The sequence below is a fragment of the Delphinapterus leucas genome, chromosome 2 (assembly GCF_059928025.1).
Source record: "Delphinapterus leucas isolate spDelLeu-1000000601 "Yukka" chromosome 2, BTC_Dleu_Yukka2, whole genome shotgun sequence".
Taxonomy (NCBI): domain Eukaryota; kingdom Metazoa; phylum Chordata; class Mammalia; order Artiodactyla; family Monodontidae; genus Delphinapterus; species Delphinapterus leucas.
In genome coordinates this window covers 145,018,026-145,044,428 of record NC_143130.1, presented here as the reverse complement: position 1 = coordinate 145,044,428, position 26,403 = coordinate 145,018,026, and the positions used below count along the sequence as shown (strand labels likewise).

The following is a 26,403-nucleotide window of genomic DNA, read 5'->3' as shown; positions in this document are numbered from 1 at the left end:
CAATCAATGAAGCCAAAATAGTGCTATCTGCATGATGTCATAATTCTATTTTAAGACAGTAGAGGGCAGAGTTGACAAATTTATATAGAGATAAACTGTCTTAGGAAATAGCAATTAGTAATGTAATATTTAGGTAATCCAAAGTAAACATTGTGGTCATCTTTTGTCACAAAGCTTTCACTTACTGCTAAAGACAGATTACTTTTTGTATGTTGGAATTTACTGGGAAGCCCCTTACAGATGCGTGATCAATAGTGTTATTACATAATTTGTGCATTTTTGAGAGTGCAAAGTAACACTATTAATGATTCTGCCAGGACAAGTGTAAACCACGATTGACTTAAGTAAGGTGGGACATATGGTCACCCTATGGTCACCACGTCTTCTGTGGGATCCAGGAGAAGAGCTAGAATCTGAACATGGCTTTACGAATTAAAGTAACCAGTAGCAATTATGTACTTAAGCTGATTATTACAGTCTTCAGTATTATTTGTATGTATGTTCATCTATCACTGTTTAGGCACCTTGGGCAATTGAAAAGAAACTAAAGACGTGCTTTTAGGTATCAGGAATTATACAGTCTGCTTGGGAAGAGAAGATTAATACCTCAAGCTGCTTTGGTAAATAAAATGCAAGAACGTCCTCAAAAATTCTTTCAGTATCAAGGTGATGGTGGCCTCATAGAATGAGTTTGGGAGTGTTCCTCCCTCTGCTATATTTTGGAAGAGTTTGAGAAGGATAGCTGGTTAGCTCTTCTCTAAATGTTTGATAGAATTCGCCTGTGAAGCCATCTGGTCCTGGGCTTTTGTTTGTTGGAAGATTTTTAATCACAGTTTCAATTTCAGTGCTTGTGATTGGTCTGTTCATATTTTCTATTTCTTCCTGATTCAGTCTTGGCAGGTTGTGCATTTCTGAGAATTTGTCCATTTCTTCCAGGTTGTCCATTTTATTGGCATAGAGTTGCTTGTAGTAATCGCTCATGATCTTTTGTATTTCTGCAGTGTCAGTTGTTACTTCTCCTTTTTCATTTCTAATTCTATTGATTTGAGTCTGCTCCCTTTTTTTCTTGATGAGTCTGGCTAATGGTTTATCAATTTTGTTTATCTTCTCAAAGAACCAGGTGGAGAGATATACCATGTTCTTGGATTGGAAGAATCAACATTGTGAAAATGACTCTACTACCCAAAGCAATCTACAGATTCAGTGCAATCCATATCAAACTACCAATGGCATTTTTCACAGAACTAGAACAAAAAATTTCACAATTTGTATGGAAACACAAGAGACCCCGAATAGCCAAAGCAATCTTGAGAACAAAAAACGGAGCTGGAGGAATCAGGCTCCCTGACTTCAGACTATACTACAAATCTACAGTAATCAAGACAGTATGGTACTGGAACAAAACCAGAAAGATAGATCAATGGAACAGGATAGAAAACCCAGAGATAAACCCACGCACATATGGTCACCTTATCTTTGATAAAGGAGGCAGAAATGTACAGTGGAGAAAGGACAGCCTCTTCAATAAGTGGTGCTGGGAAAACTGGACAGCTACATGTAAAAGTATGAGATTAGATCACTCCCTAACACCATACACAAAAATAAGCTCAAAATGGATTAAAGACCTAAATGTAAAGCCAGAAACTACCAAACTCTTATAGGAAGACATAGGCAGAACACTATGACATAAATCACAACAAGATCCTTTTTGACCCACCTCCTAGAGAAATGGAAATAAAAACAAAAATAAACAAATGGGACCTAATGAAACTTCAAAGCTTTTGCACAGCAAAGGAAACCATAAACAAGACCAAAAGACAACCCTCAGAATGGGAGAAAATATTTGCAAATGAAACAACTGACAAAGGATTAATCTCCAAAATTTATAAGCAGCTCATGCAGCTCAATATCAGAAAAACAAACAACCCAATCCAAAACTGGGCAGAAGACCTAAATAGACATTTCTCCAAAGAAGGTATACAGACTGCCAACAAACACATGAAAGAATGCTCAACATCATTAATCATTAGAGAAATGCAAATCAAAACTACAATGAGATATCATCTCACACCAGTCAGAATGGCCACCATCCAAAAATCTAGAAACAATAAATGCTGGAGAGGGTGTGGAGAAAAGGGAACACTCTTGCACTGCTGGTGGGAATGTGAATTGGTACAGCCACTATGGAGAACAGTATGGAGATTCCTTAAAAAACTACAAATAGAACTACCATATGACCCAGCAATCCCACTACTGGGCATATACCCTGATAAAACCATAATTCAAAAAGAGTCATGTACCAAAATGTTCATTGCAGCTCTATTTACAATAGCCCGGAGATGGAAGCAACCTAAGTGTCCATCATCGGATGAATGGATAAAGAAGATGTGGCACATATATACAATGGAATATTACTCAGCCATAGAAAGAAACAAAATTGAGCTATTTGTAATGAGGTGGATAGACCTAGAGTCTGTCATACAGAGTGAAGTAAGTCAGAAAGAGGAAGACAAATACTGTATGCTAACACATATATATGGAATTTAAGAAAAAAAAATGTCATGAAGAACCTAGGGGCAAGACAGGAATAAAGACACAGACCTACTAGAGAATGGACTTGAGGATATGGGGAGGGGGAAGGGTAAGCTGTGACAAAGCAAGAGAGAGGCATGGACATATATACACTACCAAACGTAAGGTAGATAGCTAGTGGGAAGCAGCCGCATAGCACAGGGAGATCAGCTCCGTGCTTTGTGACCGCCTGGAGGGGTGGGATAGGGAGGGTGGGAGGGAGGGAGATGCAAGAGGGAAAAGATATGGGAACATATGTATATGTATAATTGATTCACTTTGTTATAAAGCAGAAACTAACACACCATTGCAAAGCAATTATACTCCAATAAAGATGTAAAAAAAAAAAAAATTCTTTCAGGGTGACTTCCCGGCAGTCCAGTTGTTAAGACTTAGCGCTTCCACTGCAGGGGGCATGGATTTGATCCCTGGTGTAGGAACTAAGATCCCACATGTGCAGCAAAAAGAAAAAAAAATCTAATCTGATTAGGACTTAAAAAAAATTCTTTCAAGAAGCAGAATATGATAAATAAAAGAAATAATAAATACATTCATAAAAAATACTATCCTTAATTCTATATAGGCTGTCTTTGACTTAAGGTGATTCCACTTACAGTTTCCCACCATGGTCCCTACATACCTCTAGAACTTACAGCAGGCAAAGACCAGTTGACTTCCTGAGCTGCTTGTGGTCTGAACCTTAGAAACTGTCTTCCTTGTGAGCGTAGCTCCTCTCAGGTGCCCCCTCTAGCTTCTGGATAGTTAAGCTATACAGCCATTGACCCCAAATTGAATCAAGGAATTTAATTTTAGCACAGAAGACACGATGCAATTGGTGGCAAGCAAATAACATGGAACTAATAAATTCAAGTTGGCAAGAGAAGGATCCCTCAAGTAGGGTGCATTAGAAGTGTAGCTCTTGGTGAGAGCCTCCTACTGGGTGTGGCAGCCACACCTCACACTTTTTGAATGACAACTTCAGTGTTGACCTGTATTTAATTTATGGTCTCCCACAAGATTTTGTTTTCCTACCTGTTTTCTACTTGGGTCAAAACTGTTAGTTACCATTTTCTATTTAGGAAGCTTATTCTTCCTCCTTTGCTGACTCAGTATGTATGAATCCCTCTTTGATTTAATCTTTCTAATAATTCTGCATTTTTTCAAAGTTGAGCGAAAATTGATAAATATCAAGATTGATTAGGCAACCTTAAGAAACTCAAATAAAGCACGAGTAGTAAAGAACACAAAGTTATGGGATTAATCTTGTCATAAGACGGTTAGCCTTGGATTGGGCCAGTCTGATGGCTTGATAAATCTTCCCCTTGTGCGTGGGATGGACTGGTAAGGGAGGGAGCATGGGTCAGGCAAATCCGCCTCCAACACGTGATGACTGAGATGATGGAGAAAAACAGATCAGCTGTGCCCAATTTGTGTAACAAGGGCTGTTTTTTACCTTCATGGCACACATTTATTTCATTATCTGAGTTGTTGATGAAAATATTCAGGCGTTGTTTTTTTTTGGTTGGTTTGTTTGTTTTTGCGGTACATGGGCCTCCCACTGCTGTGGCCTCTCCCGTTGCGGAGCACAGGCTCCGGACGGACGCGCAGGCTCAGCGGCCATGGCTCACGGGCCCAGCCGCTCCGCGGCACGTGGGATCCTCCCAGACCGGGGCACGATCCTGTGTCCCCTGCATCGGCAGGCGGACTCTCAACCACTGCGCCACCAGGGAAGCCCTCAGGTACTGTTTTCCTTTAGTTCACTGCTGTTTTGTCCTTGCCCTGGCCCTCTTCTCTACCAAAACTTGCTCGTAGGAAAGGAATTAATATTTGCTGCTTATATTTAACTATATTTCCCCCAAAATGAAATAACTTTGTTGCTTATTATGAAAATGTTCTATATGTATAAATACCCAAACATCATAGAAAAATAGAGAAGGAAGTAAGAATTACTCTTAATCCCACCATCTAGAAATAACTTGAGATTTTTAGGAGTATCCTTCCTTATATAAAATGCTTTATTCCTTAGTCAAATGGAAATTATTTGATGGCTACTTTTAAAAAAAACAACAGTATGTCATGACGTCTTTATCAATAAATATAAAACCATATCATCACTTAACTGGCTACATAGAATTTATACGTGTGTGTATACCCACTATACTTGATTTCATCAGTTCCATTGTGATGAACGTTGAACTAATTTCCAATTTTTCCTTTTAAAGAACATTATTGTAACGAACGTCTAGTATGTTCTTGCTGTTAAGTGTAAAATAATAGAAAGCTAGGAAGGAGAAGGGATCAGGAGCCGGAACTGAGGGGAAAGAGGCCGGTCCGAGTCTGGACCCTGCCGCTGCTCGCCCGAGGTCTGCAGGCCGGGATGCGGCTCAGTCCTTAGCTCCTGGGCACAGTCTACGAGGCTCCACCGGGCCAGCGTGGGAGAGCCGCAGGCGGCGGCCGCCGCATCATGTCAACCAAGGGCGAGCGGGCCAGGGAGATCCTGAGGGGCTTCAAACTAAATTGGATGAACCTTCAGGATGCTGAGACAGGGAAGATACTCTGGCAAGGAACAGAAGACCTGTCAGGCCCTGGAGTGGAGCATGAAGCCCGTGTTCCCAAGAAAATCCTCGAGTGCAAGGCAGTGTCTCGAGAATTGAACTTCTCTTCAGCGGAGCAAATGGAAAAATTCCGCCTGGAACAAAAAGTTTACTTCAAAGGGCAATGCCTAGAAGAATGGTTCTTTGAGTTTGGCTCTGTGATCCCTAACTCCACAAACACCTGGCAATCCCTGATAGAGGCAGTGCCCAAGTCCCAGATGATGCCAGCCAGCGTGCTAACTGGAAATGTTATCATAGAGACAAAGTTTTTTGACGACAATCTTCTTGTAAGCACATCCAGAGTGAGACTTTTCTACGTTTGAGAGAAGAATATGTGTGCATTTCAAGAATTCATTTTTTTAGGGGGAAGGAGGAAACTGTTTACTTTTTTCCTCTATACATTTGATTTTTGACACTTCCACCCCTAATTCCCTCTATGGCAAAACCCACCTGCGGCCACCAGGGGACCAGCTCTGTGTAGGTACCAGATGGCTTTTTTCTCTCAAGCCACCATCTTCAATTGACCAGATTAAACTCCCAATCCCAGGCCAGGGCAGAGGGCATGCCTCAACTCCTTCTTGGAGTAGACACGGGGACAAACACATGCCACAAGCTGTTCCCATCACCCTCCCTGCCTCCTTCTTGGGCCCTGAAGGCAACACATCTTCCTTTGGCCCCTGGTTTTGGGAAAATTCAAGTTCCTGACCCACGTTTAGTTTTTTCCTACCATTTCTATTTCATACATTCTCATACATTTAACTTGTAAAATAGACTGTGATATTATTGTTACATAGTGAATTAAAACATATGAATTAAAATAATAAAAAAAATAATAGAAAGCTAGAGCTGAAAGAGTCCTTAGAGACTAGCTAGTTCAATGCCATCATTTTGTGGAAGAAAAACAAAGGCATAGAGAGGATAAAGGGGAGTAGGAGCCAGGTCTTTTGACTTTACATCTATTAATCTTTTCAGTCTACCCCACTACCATCTTCCTAAAAAATTGCTTGGCTATTAAAATGCCACTAAGTGGCACTGACTTTTTTTTACTCCAGTAGCCAAAAGCCTGTGCCTTAAAACTTAACTCTTCCCAGGGTTATTTGCATTTTAATATTGGTTGTTAGTTATGCAATTAGTTAAAAGATTTATATATATATATAATATATAAAATCTTTAGAATGAGGTCAGGGAATACCTCAAGTACTTGAAATCGTATGTGGCAAGCTCCTACTTCAATTTCTGGCATATTTGGTAGACGTGAGGAGTGGGAGTTGAGAAATAGGTTTAGGCAGTAGTTGGGGTCTGTAACAGAATACTGATGCTCACTCACAGCTTTGAAACACTTCCAAAAGAAGGGTCTAAAGCTTTGGCTTATTTCAGTTTCTGCTATGGAAGGTCCAGAGCTAGATGCTTAATTAAGTGTATTTTGATGATAAAGATGATGATGGAGTAGAACTAGCAGCACTGAGTTGTTACTTGTACACACTCAGCATAATTGGGGGCTAAATTCTTGATCTAATTATTGACTTAAAAAATTAGTCTATAATGTAGATCATCTACATTAAATATCATGGGGTCTGTTAATTTAAAAACCCATGAGAGGGACTTCCCTGGTGGCACAGTGGTTAAGAATCCGCCTGCCAATGCAGAGGACACGGGTTCGAGCCCTGGTCTGGGAAGATCCCACATGCCACATAGCAACTAAACCCTCCTGCCACAACTACTGAGCCCGCACACCACAACTACTGAAGCCCACGCCCCTAGAGCCCATGTACCACAACAAAGACAAGCCACTGCAATGAGAAGCCCGTGCACCACAATGAAGAGTAGCCCCCGTTGTTGCAACTAGAGGAAGTCCGCACGCAGCAACGAAGACCCAACGCAGCCAAAAATAATTAATTTATATAAAAAAATAAAACCCCACAAGATACTGCTTCCTAGATAAATAACTCTTTCATAAGGAAGGGATTTGGAGTTCTATGTGATTTTTGGACAATTACTTGAACTCTGAGTTTCTTGGTTTCTTTATCTGGCAATAAGGATAATGATAGCAATTTACTTCATGAAATTGAATAAAAATGATTATATGGCATTTGGCAAAAAGAAAATGATAAATCTTTTAAAAATAAAATTTGCCATACACAGAGGAAAATGAAGAATGGTGTTTTTGATAAGAACCAGTTACTCTACAGAATAAATCATGTTTGAATCTCTTGTAGTCTTTAAAGCATTCAAGAAATATTCAACAGAAGTTGAGCAGCTGCAGAAATATCCCACAGAATAGAAAATGAGATGAATTTGCAGAGGTAATGGAATCTTTCATTGCAGTATCTTTCCAAACTTTATTGAAAATTTCCCAAAGGTTTTGGTTAATACTATGAAAAAAAATTGTAAGTTTGGAAACTGCTAACAAATTAAAGCAATTAACGAGATCATTTATGCTGGCAATAATTATCACATAAACACAAAATTGCTTAATTGGTTGAATTGTTAGCACTCTAGCTGTCATTCCTTGTTAACAAACTCGAGTTTTAAATTATATTTTCTCTCCTTGATTTGAGTTCCTGGCTTGATAAATATTTATAAAAGAAGAGAACAAAGGTTTCAGGTTTAGGCACTTTTGATTATTCACATATAGACAATCCACTCTGTGGAGTACTCAAGACAGAGTGTTAATGGCAACACCAACTCACTGCTTGTAATGCTTTTTGATCCACCTTCCTACGTTCTTAATCCTACGTGCTCAAGGCTTTGGCATACTGGAGCGTGGGGTTTGGAGTCGGGCCACTGCCCCAGGATGAAGTCTGAAAACGGCACTGAGAGGGTGGAGCAAACAGAGACAAAGTCCACAGAGCTGAACCATCACTATTGTATTTGCTGTACCTCATTATGAATGAAACATTGGAAGACGGCAGGTGAACTTGATAGTGGGTGTGAACATAAAACCTACTTAATTGACTTCATTTCTCATCCACAGACAGTAAGTTATGTATGAATGTGCCAAGGTGGCCGAGGAGCTGGTGAAATTCAGACACGAATATTGCCAATTATGTCTCCGGGAATGTGAATTTATTTAAATAAATTTACTCAAACATAAATAGGAAAGTGATTCTCCTGAAAAAAATCACAAATATATATTTTTAAGCCAACTAGAAATGACTTTCAATTACCTACTTCTTTGGTTGGCCTCCAGAACTGCAACTCCCTTTTAGTTTGCATGATTTATTTGTTCATTAATTCACTTATTAACTCACTTACTCGTCAGGCCTTTATTAAGTACATCTTGTGTGTCAGGGGCTGCGCTAAGTGCTGGGAAACTTAAAACTGTATCCCGAAAGCAACAGGGAGCCATTGGATGATTTAAAGTAGTGGAGTGACATGATCAGATTTCTTTTTTAGAAAGTGTACTTTGGCTACTATGTGGAGGAAGAATTGAAGGAGAGTGAAACTGGAGAATGGGACAGCAGTTAGGAGATTTATAAGAAGCAATTCATGTGAGAAAAGATGAGGCCTGGGTTATGGACTGAATTGTGGCCTGCCCTCCAAATTCATATGTTAAAATGCTAGCCCCAAGTACCTCGGAAAGTGACCAGATTTGGAGAGAGAGCCTTTAAAGAGGTAATTAAGGTAAAATGAAATCATGTGGCTGGCCCTAATCCAATATGACTAGTGTCTTCACAAGCGGAGATTAGGACACAGACACACAAAGGAAAGACCATGTGAAGACAGAGGGAAAATATGGCCACCTATAAGCCAAAGAGAGGGGCCTCAGAAGAAACAACCCTGCCGGTAACTTGATCTCGGGACTTCTAGCCTCCAGAATTGTGAGAAAACTAATTTTGTTGTTTAAGTCACCCAGTCTGTGGTATTTGTCATGGAAGCCCACGCAAACTAATACAGCCTGAACAAGGCAACTGCAGCAGAACATAAGCGCCTCCAGACACCAGTTTATCATCACACCCCAGTATAAGCCTGCTATTACATCTGCACGAGCTCACATCTCTTAGGTAATGGAAAATCTAATCCTGGAAAGCTCAGGCACAGCTATAGAAGGAAAGATGCCCATTTATTCCAAAGCCTGGTTAGTGCTTCCATGCACTGGTGGATGACAGGATGTAAGTCTTGCTCTTCTGCTCCTTTCCATTATCGGTGGATGGAAATTTGAAATTGATGTCACTTGCTCCCTTATAGGGAGGTCAGTTTGGTATTTACACACTCACTGCCAGTTTTCAGATTCCTTGCAAGGACCATTCTGTTTGAGGCATCTGAAGGTGAAGTTTATTCCTTTGTCCTCAATGCCTCTATATTGTAAATGGTGGGCTTTTCAAATGGGTCCTCCTGCTGCTTTGTCTTTGGAAGTTGTGGAGACTGTGGTTCCCCTAGATGTTCCCAGAAATGGAACTGAAATTTCAGTTTAGTTTTATGAAATGCATCTCTTGGTGACAAGGTAAAGATGAAGGGAACTAATGTTTTTTGAGCTCTAGGCACTATTTCAAAGTTTTCTGTTCATAACCATGAGTTCTCGATTTTTCCATTGTTAGCAGACATTTGAATGAGGGGAGCATTGGGTAGGGCTGGGTTTATTTGGTTTGGTATCTCTGTTTTTAAGTAGCTTTCTGATACATGTTCATTTCTACATCACAGTAGTCTTAGAATTTCAAACAAATAACTGGTTCTGTGATTCAGTAAAAATAGTTTGTAGGATTAATTTAATTCAAGGCACAGGAAGCTAGTCTAGTCTCTATTTTTGGTTTATGATTTAATTTTTTCAAGTTCTTGGGTCTTAGAATCAAATCATAAGCTTTAAACTGTACATAAAACTGTAAACTGTATTTTAAAATCTTTATCCTGCTTTAAACTGCTTCTATTGAATCTGAAAATGCATATTTTTCTTCAACTCTGAGAAATTTTATTCTACTTTCTCCTTATTATCATCTCATCTGCTCTCTCTTTTCTCTCCTTTGGTAACTTCTATTGGAACAGATATTGGAACTTGAGGATCTCACCTCCATGACTTTCAACCATTCTCACAAACTTTCCATCTCCTTGTTTTTTGCCCTGTGTTTGGGGAGAATTTCTGTTTCCACTAATCTGCTCTTAACTTGATCAGTTCTGCTCATCAGCTAATGAATATTAAACTTCAGAAACTACTTTTTAAATCTCTACGTTTTCTCACTGATTATTTTTCTTGGATACAATATCCTTTCAAATCTTGCTGAATAAAATTTAAATTTATTTAAATTTTATCTTCTGTTTTCTTTATTAACTTAGTTTCCTCTGATATTACTTCTTTGTTAGTTGTGTTTGGTGCTTTTCTTTCATGGTATTGGTTCCCCTCTGCTGACAAAATCTTTGGCGATTTTGATTGTCCAATCATCTTTTATTTGAGGATCGGCTTGCCTGTCTGTTCTGTTAATCATAGCCTGTCTTCAGGAACTGTGAAGGAAGGACACAACATGCTATCCAGAGAGAGTGAAAGTTCCCTATTACTTCTAGCGGTCAGTGTATACTTGGGCTCTGCCCCTCTGGTCCCGGGATCCCCACTAACTTTATCCCACAGGCAAACATTTGGTACTTAAGGCCAGCAGGGGTGGGGACTCCTCAATGAATTATTCTATCCTAGGTTCCCCACCCCCCACCTCCTCTTGTATCCTTTGACTCTTGCTTGGAATTTCCCTAAACTATTCCTTCTCCTGAACCTGTTTTGATTTCCTCTAACTTTGTTTTTCTCTAGATCAGGTCCTGCCTCTCTCTTCTATATTTCAGGATTTCCTAAAAATTCCTGGAAAATTGATCACATTTTTTTCTTATTTCCCTGTGCTGTTAGATTTTATTCTCTTTAAGACATATCTTTTTATGAGATTTAGGATGGAAGAGAAGGTAAATGCATGGGCTCAACCCACCATCTTGACCCAATCTCTACTTATTATTTTCTTTACTAGCTCTAATTAATTATCAGATAATACAAGCTCAATGTGAAAAATTCAGAGAATATAGAAATAGAAAATGAAAGTTCCTTCTTGTGTCAGATTCCTCTAATGTCCTGACTTATATCCACTTCTCACCTATTGATTTTAGCTGGAGCTGGGTTGACAGTTCTGTGAGGGCTTCCTCTCACTTCCTGGTTAAGTAGAAGCCCCAGTTCCTGGCTGACAGCATCTAGTTTCAAATGCACACCTTCTCTCTGGCCCTAGAACTGCAGATTGCCAGTTAGGAGCTTGCTTGGTAACTTGGAAGTGTGGGCTGTCAACATGGAATAGGAGGTTAGGGGGGCAGTCCCTTGACCACCCAGGATGAGGACCAATCTCCCACCTTTCTGATAGACAATTCAGGGAGGCTTTATGAACTCTTCTCAGGAAGTCCCTGCAGAATTAATCCCTGCTGCCCACAGCAATGACTTCAAATATGAACCCTTATATGAGCTTTTCCTTCTTACCTATTTCACTCTCCCCAGTTTCTCATTCCCACTCCCTGGGATCTGCCATTTTCCTCCCTCCTTATTTGACAATACCCTTTTCCTCTGTACTTCTAAACTTCCTCTCTCCCTCAGTCCTAATTTATCATTTCACTGTAACTCAATTAGCTGTAAAGCATGTGGGGATGCTGTCAGGATAACAGGCTCCGTAGCAAATGAGGTTGTATTGAATTATTTAGATTTCAGCTAAAGTGGAAATAACTAAAGCAGCTGAACAGGTTTGTAAAAATCCTGGGGTAAGCTGTCCACTGATTTGGTGCTTTTACCGTATTAATTTTTTCTCGTCGTTGAAAATTATAAATTTTAAGGCTACAAAGAAATATATGTGTACAACTCTTCAATTCAGAGCCCTAAAGCTAAGGAATTGTCTGTTTCATGTAGTATATAATTATGTAGCTGCAGAGCTGCAATTCTAGGGAATCATGAATTTATTTAATAAGTTTATCCACACAAGCCTTTTTAAAAACACAAATACATAATTTCTCTCCATTTTTTTATTTCAAAAATAGAACAAAGATTTCTACTTGAGATATATGATAGTCTCAGCCTTTGAAGTTGGCCTGTTTTTCTTGAGTTTTCCTTGCCAGAATTTGGTTCTTAATTTTTAAATGAAAAAGACCTTGTTATTTCTAACTCAGTAAAAAAACAAATGGATTCTTAAATGCTATCAGAAAGGGGGAAGGGTGGCTCACTGCTAATCTAATGGGTTGACCACAAATATTCTTCTATTATCTTCCCTCTATTACTAGTGTGTCTTGGGAAATGGAGCTTAATAAGGGCCCAGACAACAAGGTGGTGGTGTGGAGAGTTCTGTGGCTTTGTAACATCTGTGGAGTTTGCGCCACTTAGCACATCTCAATGTCTAAATGCCCACTCTCAAAAGAGGTGTGACTGCAGCAGGAAGTGAAGTATCTTTGCATATGTTCAATATATAAACTAAGCACGCACATCTGGCACTTAAACACCCTTTTCCTGGCGAATCCTGGAAAGCAGCATAATTATACTCCCAAGCAAATAACTCAGGTGTAAGACTGTTTCGTTGTTAAGAACACCAGGCATGACCAAAGTTAAAACTCTTTTCTCATCTTTGCGCTTTAAATCTCCACTGTCATCTCCAAAACACCTGAGATTACCTGGGCTGATGTCTGGTGAGAAATTGTCTCAGCACGGCTGATGGAGGAAGAGATGAAAGCTGCAGCAAGGTGTACCACCAAGCCTTACTGAACAATGACCTTGTATAGTAAGAAAGTCAAGAAAGTGGACAGCCTTGCAAGCTGCCACTTCTGTGTCTCTCTCCCGAGGTGACTCGGAGATGCTTTGTTTTTCCTCTCTGGCACCATCGGTTCTAGTGTTTTCTCTGGCCTACAGCATCCCACCCCACCCAGCGTGCGGAAGCGTCCGCTCGCCTGGAAACCGGGTCTGGCCAGGAGGTGTCGGTGGGCTGGGGTGGCAGCTTGCCTGTTGATTACAGTCCCTGTAACGTGCGAGCCATGGGACTGCGGGCTGCGCCCCGCCAGCATTGCCCGGTCCGCCTGGACCACACCAGGTTTGCAAACAGAAACGGAGACACCGAGCCCTCAGGCTGGGGGCGCGGGTCTCGGGCCCAGTGGCCACCCGAGCCCTCCCAGCGTCTGTTCTTACTACCATCCAGGAGAAGCCCCGGAGGACGCTTTCTAACACAGCAGCCCCCGGGAACAATCTGTCCCTCCCAAATCCGCCGCAGCGGGGGCGCACTGCCGGGGCGCCAGCTTTGCCTACCCTACGGCCTAAGCGTGTCTTTTAATATATTTTAAAAACCTGACTGTATACAGTGGGGACACAGGGCGGGAAAGACTGGAGGGCTCATGTTCGTGGCCAGACTCGCCGCTCTGGGCGAACGAATTAGGCCGGAGCTGCAAAGCCAAATCCTTTCCCCGCGGCAGGGGGCTCGGGGTAGCGCGCGGTGAGGGGCGGTGAGCAGCTATGGGGGCGCTGCGGCCGGCTCTGGCCTCTGGCGGCTCGGGCTCATGCAGTCCGGAGGGGGGCGGAGGCCGGCCCGGGGAGCCGGGCGGAGGCCGGGCAGGTGGCCCCGGGCTTGGAGGCTGATTGGCAGGTGCGGGAGTGGGTGGGGAAGGCGGGGGCTGGGCCTGGCTCTGCGGGAGGCTGCGGCCCCGCCTCCCCGCCCCCGCCGCGGGACTATCTGGTCCCGGCAGCAGCGATGTCCCCCGGCAGGAATGTCCCTCCTCAGATAATGTTATTTATATCTCTGGGCGGGTCCGCGGCTCGGCAGCACCAGGCGCCCGGCGGCCGCTGTGCCAGGAGCCCTGCGCTGCCCTCCTCCCCCTGCGCCGCCGCCGCTGCCACCCCCGGGCTCGGGGTGGCCGCCGCTACAGCCCCAGCGCAGGTGAGTCCCGGGAGGGCCCGGCGGCCAGAGGGAGCTGGGTGCGGATGCGCGAGGCAGGGGCGCGCGGCGCGAGCGCAGCGGAGGCGCTGGGCCCCGGGGGCGCGTGACGCACGGGGCCCAGGGGACCGGGTGGGGACCCAGCCCTGGGTGCCGGGCGTAGAGCCCGTGGGAGGCCCTGGCGGCTGCGGCAGCTATCGCCCCGGGGCGCGGGAATCCTCGTGGGTTTCGGCGGCGCTTGGCAAGCTGGGCGCTTGCTTTGGAGAGCCGGATCCTGGAGCGTCGCCCGGGGGCTCTGGGAGGGCGGTGAGGGGGGTGCGTGTTCTGGTCCCGGGCTGCCTCCTCCAGGACCCCGGCGTGGGGACGAAGGGGGTTCTGCCTCAAGCCTGTCGGACCTCCGCGCTGCCCTCTCTGCCGGGTTCCTCAGCCCTGGGGCCGCTCAGATTCTCTTCTGGGGAACTTGTCTGCGCGCTCCCCGGCAGCCCAGCGCCCAGGCAGGGAGGGCAGGGCGGCGGAGGGGCCGGGTCCCCGAGCGTTGGGAACGACGCGGAGAGTGGCCGGGTGCAGCCCCAAGAAGGAGAGATCAGCGTGCCCCAAGCCACCCTCCAAGGACCCCCACACTTCCTCTCCCAAAGAGTTCCGCTTCTCCAAGCTGCTACGGTCCACTCTACTCTCCCTTGCCTCACGGGCTCCTCTTTCTACGACAACTTGGCCCTGAGAAATAGCAGAAAGTGGGAGAAATAACAGGAGCTTTAAAACAATCCCCAACTCCCACCAATTCGCCCAGACGTCCAAAGGTGGGGAAGTAGCGGCAGGCTTGAGTACCGTTTCCGTGACAACGAGCCCCAGGTAGGGTCTTGATTTACAGCCTATTAATATCCAAACCACTATTTTCAGTGAGGAATTAGAGGCACCAGGAGTTAATAGTAACACGCTTAAATCACTGAAGGAAAATGAAAAGAAACTACAGTTTTGTATGCATCAGATGGTGGAGGGGGGTTGGTGGGTGGTGGATATATAGTGACAGTGTTTTTGCACCCAGAACTCCTGTGAGGAGAGGCTAGGCTGTCACTTCCAGGTAGCAGGCAGCCTTGCAAAGTCCACAGCCTTGAGTTAGTCACGATCTATACTTGAATTCCTAAGGAAAGTGATTCAGGCGGCTCTTGAATGAGAGGAGTGTGCAAATCAAAAATTTAGGCACCTCTGTACTATCCACTAACCGATTCTTAATTTCAAAGATGGTACCAAATTTTACTCTAGAATTCCTTCTTTGACCACCCTCTGATCCTATGACCTAGGACAGGTCATTTCCTATTCCAGTATCAGACTTTAACTCTTTTGCTAGGAGCCGTGGGTTCCAGAGTGTCTTGGGAAACTCTTTTTTGGAAGTGCAAAATGTTTAAGTGTACTGAATGCTCAATACCCAACACAGCTAGACTTGTACTTGCCCAGAGGCTGTGGGCTAGTTAGAAAAAGGAATATTAGGCTCACACTGAAGAAGAGCCCACCAGCGTTGAAGCTAACTGACTCCTCAGAAGTGGGTCATTTATACAGAACTTTATCAAATCCTAGCCTAAAGTACAGCTGAAAGACATAAGCCCTACATTACAAACACGTGGCCTTTAGACCCCCTTAGCTGTTGCCCTTCTCTTTATCGGTGGTCCAGTCACAATGATTGGGGATGAGCCAGTCCTGTTAATCCCAAATTCTCAGAAGACAGTCTGCTCATGGAATTGAAAGCACCCCAAACCTCCCAGGCATCCAGGGATGGGCCTTGTAGCACAGGCGTATCAAGTTTTCCTGAGTGGCTTGCCCAGCTGAGAGCTGGGATACCACTTTTTGCTCTGGTCATTGCTTCTCCCAAGTGTTCTGAAGGTGTCTTTTAGCAAAATACCTGCTAGATGGTTAGCTTCGGAGTAGGTAAAGGTGTGGCAGGAGGCAGACTCTCCTATATGACAAACTAAAAATGACTATTTTAGGCAAACTAGCTGTGAATGAAAGTTTTGAACTAGAGTCAGAATCTGATGGTTCTGCCACAGTTCTGGAAACAGGCTTGTTTTTGGTAAATAAAAATAACAGTAGCTTTCTTTCTTTTTTTTTTTTTTTTTCTGTCTTTTACATACCAGTGCCTAGCCCGGTGCCTGGCTGGTGGTGCATACTCAGTTAATCTTTGTTGAATGAATGAGGGAACGAGTAAATGAATGCTCAGTGTTTTCTTTATATTGTCCTATTCAGTTGTCACAATAACTCTTCAAGGTAGCTCATATAATCAACATTTTACAAGTGAGGAAACAGGTTCAAGGAGATTAAGTAATTTCCCTCACATCACTCAGTTGATGAGAGGTGAGGCTGGGATTCAAAGTCACCTGTTCAGTTCCACCCTCTTTTAAGGTTCAGAAGTCAGCAGGGGATATAGAAGTATAAATTGGAAAGTTTGGTTATAGGATTGTCTCTTAGCTTCACAATCTTTCACTCTCAAGGCCTCAGGTAATAATTCTGCCTATATCAAAGAAGCTTTAAAAATATTGCTAAAGGTATTGGACACTTCCTTGCTCAGAGGTATTTACCCATGCCCATTATGTGCAGGTCATTGTTTCAAGGACAGAACTGTAATTTTGGCAGTAGTCAAAGCATGGATTTTTTGAAAACAGATTTTCTTTTCAGTCGTGGAATTGGCCAGGAGGGCTTGATGATGCATGGGGACAGCGTGATAGGACGGAGGATGACTATAAAAAATTCATGAGGCAAACGTTATTGAACTGGGAAGGGACCTTGGAAGTCATTGAGTCTAGACTTCTATTTGCGTAGCTACTTGCTTAAAGGTGAGACCTAGCTGTAATTTACCTGGTCAATTATGTGCAGTGGTGGTGCGTGCCTTCCATGCTTCTCACCATTCTAGACCATTTCTTTCCTGTCTCTCTCTCAAGGCCAGTATTGGGTTTATTTCCTGAAGTTCTGCCTAATATTAAACCACTGACATTTTCTTTCCTTTGAGGGAGATTGTGAGAGGATATATTTTAATATCCAATACTTTCATCCTAGTGAAATCTTAAAAAGGTATTGGAGAGAGGAGAGAAGACATCAGGAGTATTCAACTCTAAACTCTTCCATAACCTCCCCATTGCCTGTTAGGTGTACAGATGTATGCATTTTTACACAACAGGTATCTTGAGACAATACAGATTTTAAGACAAATAATTATGTAGCATTTCTGGAGCAATGGAGAAGGAAAAGACTTTAGGGAATTATTGGGACTGTCAAATACCTGTTTTAATCTAAGCCCAGTCACTAAATTGCTCTTGAAGTATATTATTCCAAGTTTCAAATTCAAAAGCAAAATTATACTCTCCTTTCAAGACCTGAAATGGTAGGAAACATAACCAGTGGGAAGTTTAAAGTGATATAAAGTACATTTTTTCATAATTTTTTTAAATAAAAAAATAATTAAAAAAATTAATAACCTTGACCTGCAGATTAACAATTATCAATTGACTTGGGAAGATCAAGAATGAAAATAACTGCTGTGTGGGCTGATGAGAAATCTGACTTTGGAATGAGGACTGGCAGGGAGGTTCAGGGATACTGGGTTCTGAAATCACGTGGCTATATCCCTAGTTGAAAATTACTGTGGAAAGAAGTATTTTACCTCAAACGTAGTTTATATTGACTCAGTGTTTTACAGACCGCTGTTTGGTTGCTCCTCTACTTTAGATAAGAAATCTGGGGAGGAAGAGTAAATGCGGTGGTCTGTGTGCTAAGATCATCACGGAGCATTTGCCGGGTTATCACAGAGAGACGGTTTTTCCTCTGACAACCCCAGAGGTGAGGATCACCTGTTTTTAGAGATGGAGATGGTGATCGAGGGAAGGTGTCGGAGGCAGTCAGGAGAGCTCACTGTCAGGTCTGGCTCCACTCACTGAATTGTCAACTCCCCTTGGTAAATATTTAGAAAATCTCATAGCATATTTCCCTTTGTTGCTGTGCTTATTTCTTAACTCACAGTCAAGCAATCCACGTTCTTCCATTTTCATCTAGCCTTAGCTGACTATCAAACCACCAGGGGATTCGCAGCCTTCCAGCTCACACAGTCTTCGAGGTAGTCGTAGACAGAAAATGCTTCTTCAGTGGATTGCTAGCTAGCTTATGACATTCCCAGGCCTCCTTTTCATCTTTCTCTTTCCTTCTCCTGATGGCTGGAGATATTACAAAGCCGTTGTGTCTTCGTACCTCAGCGAGGCCTTTTCAGGCCGTGCCATAATGTTTAATTTCTACATTATACCCATGGAGACCTGGCCAAGAGTATAATTACAAGGGCAATTAAAATCCAGACATATATCATGTTAGCAGTGGGGGCAAAAGTGGGGCTTCCTTTCTTCCTTTCATTTTAATGCTGTAAATTTAGCAACTGAAAAGGTACAGGGCTAGGAAAAAAAAAATAGAGTTTGCATTGAACTGGGATCATCAGATCATCCAGGATATTTATGAAAAGAATAACAGGGCACCTTGACAGCTAAAGAACAATGATTGCTTTGAATTATAGTCAATTCAAGAGTTTCCTCCAGGGGCTTCTCTGGTAGCACAGTGGTTAAGAATCCACCTTAACCAATGCAGGGGACACGGGTTCGAGCCCTGGTCCGGGAAGATCCCACATGCCGTGGAGCAACTAAGCCAGTGTGCCACAGCTACTGAGCCTGCTCTCTAGAGCCCGCGAGCCACAACTACTGAGCCCGCCTGCCACAACTACTGAAGCCCACGCACCTAGAGCCCGTGCTCTGCAACAAGGGAAGCTGCCGCAATGAGAAGCCAGCACACCACAGCGAAGAGTAGCCCCCGCTCGCAGCAACTAGAGAAAGCCCACGTGCAGCAACAAAGACCCAACTCAGCCATAAATAAATAAATAAAAGAGTTTCCTCCAGCATGAAAGGGAGAAACTTGGATAATCCTGAAAATGAATAAGTTGAAAACCATTTCCATTTATACCAGACTTAAATATGGGTGTGTCTCACTAGAGAATTCAAAGCACCTCAAATAAAATTAAGCACACCTTAAACACATAACTTATGAGGACTGGAAAGAGGCCATTAGCTTCATTCTGTCCCTCTGCTCAGTTCTTGCCTCTTTCTAGAAGCCTCCTAGGAGTCTTCAATCAGCTTCATCTTCCAGAATATTTCCTCAGGGGTAAAAGAGTAAGAAAAGGCCTTTCATAACACTTACTCCAAGCCATAAGTCATAGGGAGCTAGAGCTGGAGAGGCCTGAGAGAGCCATATTCAGAAAGAACAGACACTGGCCACCTACTGTATGCATTACCCTGTTATATGTTGAGGACACACAACATCCGATGGAGACCCACTGGTCCGGTGGGAGAAAGGACTTGCAAACAAGCAGTGATTCAGGGCACCCTGATTTTTCTCAGGGCGCCTGAGAAAAAGCCCACCGGGGGAAGCATCTGATTCAGGCTGGAGAGTGTCTAGGATTTTCCTGATGGAAGAAGGGAGGATGGGTGAAGGTGGGGCCCTAGACACATAGCCTGGCATAGACGTGCAATAGATCATGATTAGATTAGGGAATGAGGAGTAGTTCTCTGTGGTTGGAGTACAGGCCACAGCACAGGAATGGGCTGAAGGTGTGACCCTAAAAATGGTTTGGGTTCAGTTTGTGAAGAAGTTTGAACCATTGAAGGTTCAAGATGAAATCAGTGAATGTTTTGAGCAGGGGAGGGACCTGATCAGATCCTTGTTTAGACAAAGCTCACCAGCAAAAGAGAAGGGAATGTGAACTAGAGATCAGCCAGTACAAGTTGATGACCACACATGATGTATGGTCCACTTAGTTTTCAGGAGGCCTTTGTAAGTGCATCATCTCATTTTATTCTACAATGACCATGTGAAGAAACAGGGAACATGTCATCATTCCTGCTTTATAGTCAAAGAAACAGGATCAGAAACATACAATGATTTGCCCAAGGTCCCTGAATTTGTAGTAGAACTTGACTTTGACCCAGTTTCCTAGTTCCAAGGCTGGGGCTTTGTCTAGACCTTCTCCATGGAATAATTGAATATTCTGGGCCTTCTGGGTGAGACAGTGATTGCTTGCTTTCTTCAGCAGAATTTTCAGTCTAAGTTCATTGGTCCTGGAAAAAGAGAGGAGGAAAGTTGTTACCGTATTTACTCTTTAGCCACAAAACCTTAAGGATGGCCCTCCAGCCTGTACATAGATGGTGTTGCAAAGTATGACTTAATGTCAAGCATACATGTGGATTCCCAGCATGCTGTAGACAAGCAATGGACTTATATGGCTGTCAGTTGATGTTTTGGGTTTTTCATTCTCTTACCCCAAATTTACTGGGCATTGTTATGCATATGCCTCATTTGGGGCTTCAAAAACCTCTTTTTGTCCAGTGATCTTGGGTGCCTTGATTTGTGCTTACTTCAGTCTTCAACAAATATTTATTGAGCTCTCATTTATTTGCCAGGCATATTCTAGGCCTAGGGGATATAGCAGTGAAGATGGTAAAAAAAAAAAGTCTGACATCATGGAGCACATTCTAGTTGGGTGAGGCGGGTACTAAACAACGACAAATGACAGATGAGTATCTATCATACTTTCAGGTGATATAAAGAAAAAATAGTGCAAAGGGAAAGAGAGGGAGGTGGTTCTAGAAGCTGATGTAGGATGGCTGGGAAAGGCCTCTCTGATGAGTTTTCATTTGACTAGAGACACAAATGAAGTGAGGTGGGGGAACAGGGACGTTTGGGGGAAGAGATTCAGGTTGAGTGAATCTCTCAACCTGAATTGGTTGAGATGAAGGCCCAAAGATGGGGTCGCTGCTGTGTCCAAGGAGTGGGCAGGAAGCCAGTGTGACTGGCGTGTTGGGAGCCAGCGGGGAGCACAGGATGTGATGTTGGGGAGGAAACTGGGTCTGGATCATGCAGGCTTTGAGGCCAGGTGACAACTTTGGGTCTTAGCCATATGACAGGAAGTCACAGGAAGTTGTGGGCAGGGGAGTGACTTCTTCAGATTGGCATTTTAGGAGGATCTTTCTGGCTGTCCTGTGGAAGATTGATTGTATGGGACAAGAGTAGAAGCAGGGAGTGGAATGAAAGCTACTGTAAGTGGTCCAGGTAGAGATGGTGGACCAGGGTGAGGGTGGTAGGTTTGGTGACATGCAGCTGGCTTCTGGATAAATCTTTAAGGTAGAGTTGATGGAACTTGGATATAGAAGATGGGAGAAAAAGAATAAGTCAAGGATGATTCAACTGGTTTTGCTCTGAGCTACTAGAAGGATGAAAAAGCCACTTACTGAGATGGGGAAATGTCTTATCAAATACACTGTGGGCTACTATTTTTGATTTTTGTTTTCATTGGGGAGTTCATTTGGAATAGACTCAGGCAGATACACCAAAAAGGTGTTTTATTATGAGTGGCTCATCTGTTTGTTTTGAGGTAAAGCCTCAGATGTGGAGTTAGTTCTCTGTGCTTTGTACCATTACTTTTAGGTCATTCTCACAACATCTCACTATATGTGATAGAGATTAAGATATGGTACAGGGCTTCCCTAGTGGTGCAGTGGTTGAGAGTCCGCCTGCCAATGCAGGGGACGCGGGTTTGTCCCCGGTCCGGGAAGATCCCACATGCCGTGGAGCGGCTGTGCCCGTGAGCCATGGCCGCTGAGCCTGCGCGTCCGTCCGGAGCCTGTGCTCCGCAACGGGAGAGGCCACAACAGTGAGAGGCCTGCGTACCGCAAAAAAAAAAAAGATATGGTACAAACAAGATTGAGATACATGTCAATTTTTGTAATTAGAAATGTCTTGAATTTGCTGATTAGAGCCCACTTTTTAACACTATCTGGTTGTCATTTTTAAAAGAACTTTTAAAATTATAAAATGAATTCATGCACATGGTTGAGAAGTGTATCCACATTGTACAAGGTACACAATGAAAAGTCAAAGTCTTCCTTCCCCTACCTCCAGTCCTACTCCTAAAAAGTTACCGATGTCAGCAGTTTCCTGTGTATCCTTCAAGAAAAATTCAGTGCATCTATAAGCATATGGCCTGACACATTTTAAAGTCCTAACTTTAACCTAACAAAAGCATGTGTTTGGTTTCATTTTTTGCGACTCAGTGGCCCTCAGGTATATACTTCAATGGGCTGGAATCCAACTTTCTACCAATTAAGGGTCTCCCTCTCCAAAGCCACCGCACATGGGAACATCGTGTTCATCACGCCCCTTCTCATGCCCCTTCTCAGAAACCTACAGTGGTTCCTCTGTGGGTAGAGGCGGAAATCCAAACTCAGAAAATGACTTTTTAAAAGCTATTGTAATCTGGCTCCCATCTCTTTCTACCCTTCTCTCTTACCACTTCCCATCACAAACCCACTACTTGAACCAGGGTCATCTGCTTCTACTTACTGAGTCCTGAACATTTCTCCCAGAGTCTTTTGCATCAGTCTTACTGGAACACTCCAGCCCCCAGTCATCTCTCCCTTCTCCAAGTTTGTTAAAGGGCTAGTTACAAATACTACTTAATTGAACATAATCATAGACTTCTTTTATTGTCATTTAACTTTTCTTGTGTCTGTTATTTGTTCAACTAGACAGCTCTTAAGAGCAAGAACTGATTTAAGAATTGCAGTCACAGGTCTTACATAAAGCTCGGCCTAATGCTTTTGCACATAGAAGTTCAACTAGTAATTTTTGGAATGTGCACTTTGACAGTCATTCCCTAGCGGGGTGATGCTGTTACGCGGGGATTATTTTAATTAAAACTTGTCAGATGATGGCTGCCAAAAAGGCCACCTTCTTAGTGGTTTACAAAGATGTCCATTCCCAGGGAATGGTAACTGGACGCTGCTCCTTTGGATAAAGAACTTTCTGATACGCCTGGCCTCAGTCTCTTGTCCCTTCCTCAGATGGCATTGCATCTAAATGTCAGAAACGGGGTGTTTTTATTTGCCTCTAAGTGATGAAGAACAGGCATTTAATGAGCATGGCAACCATTCGAGTTTTAAAAATTGTTTTAAATTATGATAAGTATATGTAACATAAAAGTTTCCTTTTTAACTATTTGAAGTGCTCAGTTCAGTGGCATAAGTATGTGCTCATTGTTGTGTAGCCACATCATCACTGCCATGTCCAGAACATTTTTTTCTTTTTTTTTTTGCAGTACGCGGGCCTCTCACTGTTGTGGCCTCTCCCGTTGCGGAGCACAGGCTCCGGACGCGCAGGCTCAGCGGCCATGGCTCACGGGCGCAGCCGCTCCGCGGCATGTGGGATCTTCCCAGACCGGGGCACGAACCCGTGTCCCCTGCATCGGCAGGCGGACTCTCAACCACTGCACCACCAGGGAAGCCCCAGAACATTTTTCATCTTCCAAAACTCAAACTCTGTGCCCACTGGGCACTAACTCCCACTAACACTCCACAACACCTGGCAACCCCCACTCTACTTTCTGTCTCTATGTATCTGACCACTCTAGGTACCTCAGATAAGCAGAATCATATCATATTTGTCTTTAGTGACTGGCTTATTTCACTTAGCATAATGTTTTCAAGGTTCGTCCACGTTGTAGCATGTGTCAGAATTTCCTTCCTTGTTAAGGCTGGATAATATTCCATTGTATGTATTTTTCACATTTTGTTTATCCGTTCATCCACTGATGGGCACCTGGGCTGCTTCCACTCTTGGCTGTTGTGAATAATGATGCTATGAACGTGGATATACAAACATCTCTTCAACATCCTGCTTTCACTTCCTTTGGGTATATACTCAGAAGGATACTCCATTATATGGCTGGATCTGTCTATTTTTGACTTTTTGAGAAACCAAACCATGCAATTTAAAAATTTCTCCCTGATATTTTTTGTTTTCAAAGGGAAGGGCAAAATCTATTAACATCCTCACCTTGGGGACCAAACTGAACTTGAAAATTGTTCCTTTGAGAACACTATCTTGAGGGGGTAGTTTGTCATCAAAGTTCTTGAATTTGTCCCTGTGTTAGTAACCTATTTTTAAACGGTAGACTTTTAGAGGACAGGCAGGAGATGTTTAATTTGCTTGTAGAACATGTAGCCCAAACTCAGGTGGGAAGAGTGTAAATATTACATGATGATTATTTCAGCCAAAATAACTCCTTGAGCTGGATGACAAGAGTTTGGGTTGCTTCCAGTTCCTTTTCTCTTGCTGTTTGCCCTTGGGCAAAGAACCTTCTTTTTCTGACTTTTTCAGGTGTGTGTGTGTGTGTGTGTGTGTGTGTGTGTGTGTGAGAGAGAGAGAGAGATGGCACCTTAATATTTATTATTATCCTTAAAATTTCTTCACAGATTTCCTTGTAATGACTGTTACTTCATCTTTGTAGCCTGGCCTGACAGCCCTTCTCCTTCTCCAGGTCCTGGGGTAGCACCGAGTGCTTCCTCCTGAATATTTTTGAGCACTTTCTCATTCCTTTGTTACAACAAGGATCATCTTGTTTTGCAATTGTCCACTTGCCTTCTAAACCTTTAGGCTATGCTTCTTGTGATGGGGAACTGGGTCTTACTCTTTTTTTTTTTTTTAATTAATATTCCCAGCACCTAGAGTCACGCTTGGTACGTAGAGGGGAGTGGCTCAAAAATAGTTATTGATTAAAAAAGTAAAGACTAAATGAAACATTATTATAATAATTGCACAATTAGAATAATGAGTTATTATAATAAGTCAACATTTATTTTGTGATGGCTCTATGCTGAGAGCTTTTATATGTATTTGTTATTTCTATTATCCTAATTAGAGAGATAAAAAAATCAGGCTTAGAGAAGTTTAATTACCCCAAATTACATACCTAGAAGATCAAAGCTGGACTTGAACCCTGGTGTATATTCTAGAGTACTTGCTTGGACTCACCACGCCTACCATATTTGGCTGGACATCAATATTCCACAGCTCTCAATTCTAAGAGTTTCTTTTGTTCTTTTATCCTGCATCTTTACTGATCTGAAATTAGAGAGGTAATTATTTGTATACCTTTATATGTTGCTTTATATTTTCAATGATTTAACCTAATAGGCTTGAATCCCCTGATTAGCTGTTAATAAATAATTGATGTTCTGAATCCTATTTCCGAAACAGTTCTCTGACATCTAAGGATGAAGGTGCTAATGAGTACTGTACAATATACCCACTGTCATAAGGCAGCTCCCCATATCGCTGTACTAAAACTGCTTTCAAAGGGGTCTGATACCGTCAAATGTGATGGCCTCCATCTAGACCCAAGTCGCAGGTTCCCTGCAATATTTGACTATTAACCACTCTTGCTTTGAAACTATGCCCTCCCTTGGCTTCCTTTTTCTCCTCCCAGCTTGCTTATTCTTGCTTCTTTCTGCTTTTTTTGTTCCTTCCTCGCTACCAGTTTTTAATTGTTGAGGTTGCCAATGCATCTAAATCCTTATCTCTAGCCCCAGTCTCCCGTCTCAGTTCCAGGCTGCTTTAGAGCTGTGTACTAGCTGTCTTCATTTGGTTGTAACAAGAGGTCTCAGACTCACCATGTAGCAATAGGACCTCTTGGCCCCCTTCTTCACCCCCAAACCTGCTCTTCTGCCCTTTCTTACAGCTAGGTTCATGTTGTCACCACCCTCCCAATCAAGAATCTCAGCAACTTTTGTGGTTATTCTTCTTTTCACACTTCCACATCCTGTTGGCTGCCGGCTCCTATACATTTTTTCTCTAAGAATGTCAAGTTAGTTCCTTTCTTTCAATTTCCACTGTCCCTATTCGTATCCTATGTTTGAATAACTGGCCTTCGGTCTCTATCTTTCTAACCCATCTTACTCCCGATCTCAGAATTATTTTTAAAAACATGAGTCTGACTGAGTCATTCAACTGCTTTAAAACCCTTTAATCATTCCCCGTTGCCCCCAAATAAACTTTAAACAGGTAGGAAGGGACCTTCACAACCTGTTCCAACCTCCTTTCCAGGCTTCATTCTCTCTCTGTTTACCCCACATTGGATGCTTATGACTGTTTAAACTTGGGGTGCGTTCTCATGCCTCCATGACTTTGCTTCTGTTGTTTTCTAGGGCTGGAATATCTTTTTACCTTTCCTCAGCCGTGAACTCTTACACAAATGTCCCTAAAGGCCCTGATCAAACATAACTGCTTTGATGCTTTCCCTCTTCCCTAACCCAGGAAGACACTACACTCTCCTCTGAGCTCTTACGCTGTCACTTTTCACGTGGTACCCTGGCTGGCCGTATACAGGCGTGACTCTCCTTCAGATTATGAGTTCCTCGAAGAAGGGACATTTGTCTCGTGCCCACGGGGGAGCTGGTGCCTAACTCAGGGTCTGGCTCATGGGCGGTGCTCAAGAAGTGTTGGTTGAATTGGGTGATAGGGGAAGTTTCAAGAATATT

At 43.1% G+C, this 26,403-nt stretch overlaps 1 protein-coding gene and 1 pseudogene across 1 annotated transcript in view; both read left to right on the top strand.

Annotated features, from left to right (window-relative positions):
* Positions 1-4,855: 4,855 nt before the first annotated feature.
* LOC111173263 (retinal rod rhodopsin-sensitive cGMP 3',5'-cyclic phosphodiesterase subunit delta pseudogene) lies at positions 4,856-5,610 on the top strand (annotated as a pseudogene).
* Positions 5,611-13,804: 8,194 nt separating this feature from the next.
* Positions 13,805-26,403, top strand: part of SPTB (spectrin beta, erythrocytic) — a 121,595-nt gene continuing 108,996 nt past the window's right edge. Inside the window, exon 1 of the mRNA XM_089907839.1 lies at positions 13,805-14,020. The gene's annotated coding sequence lies outside the window, so the exon portion shown is untranslated. The remainder of the gene's footprint in view (positions 14,021-26,403) is intronic.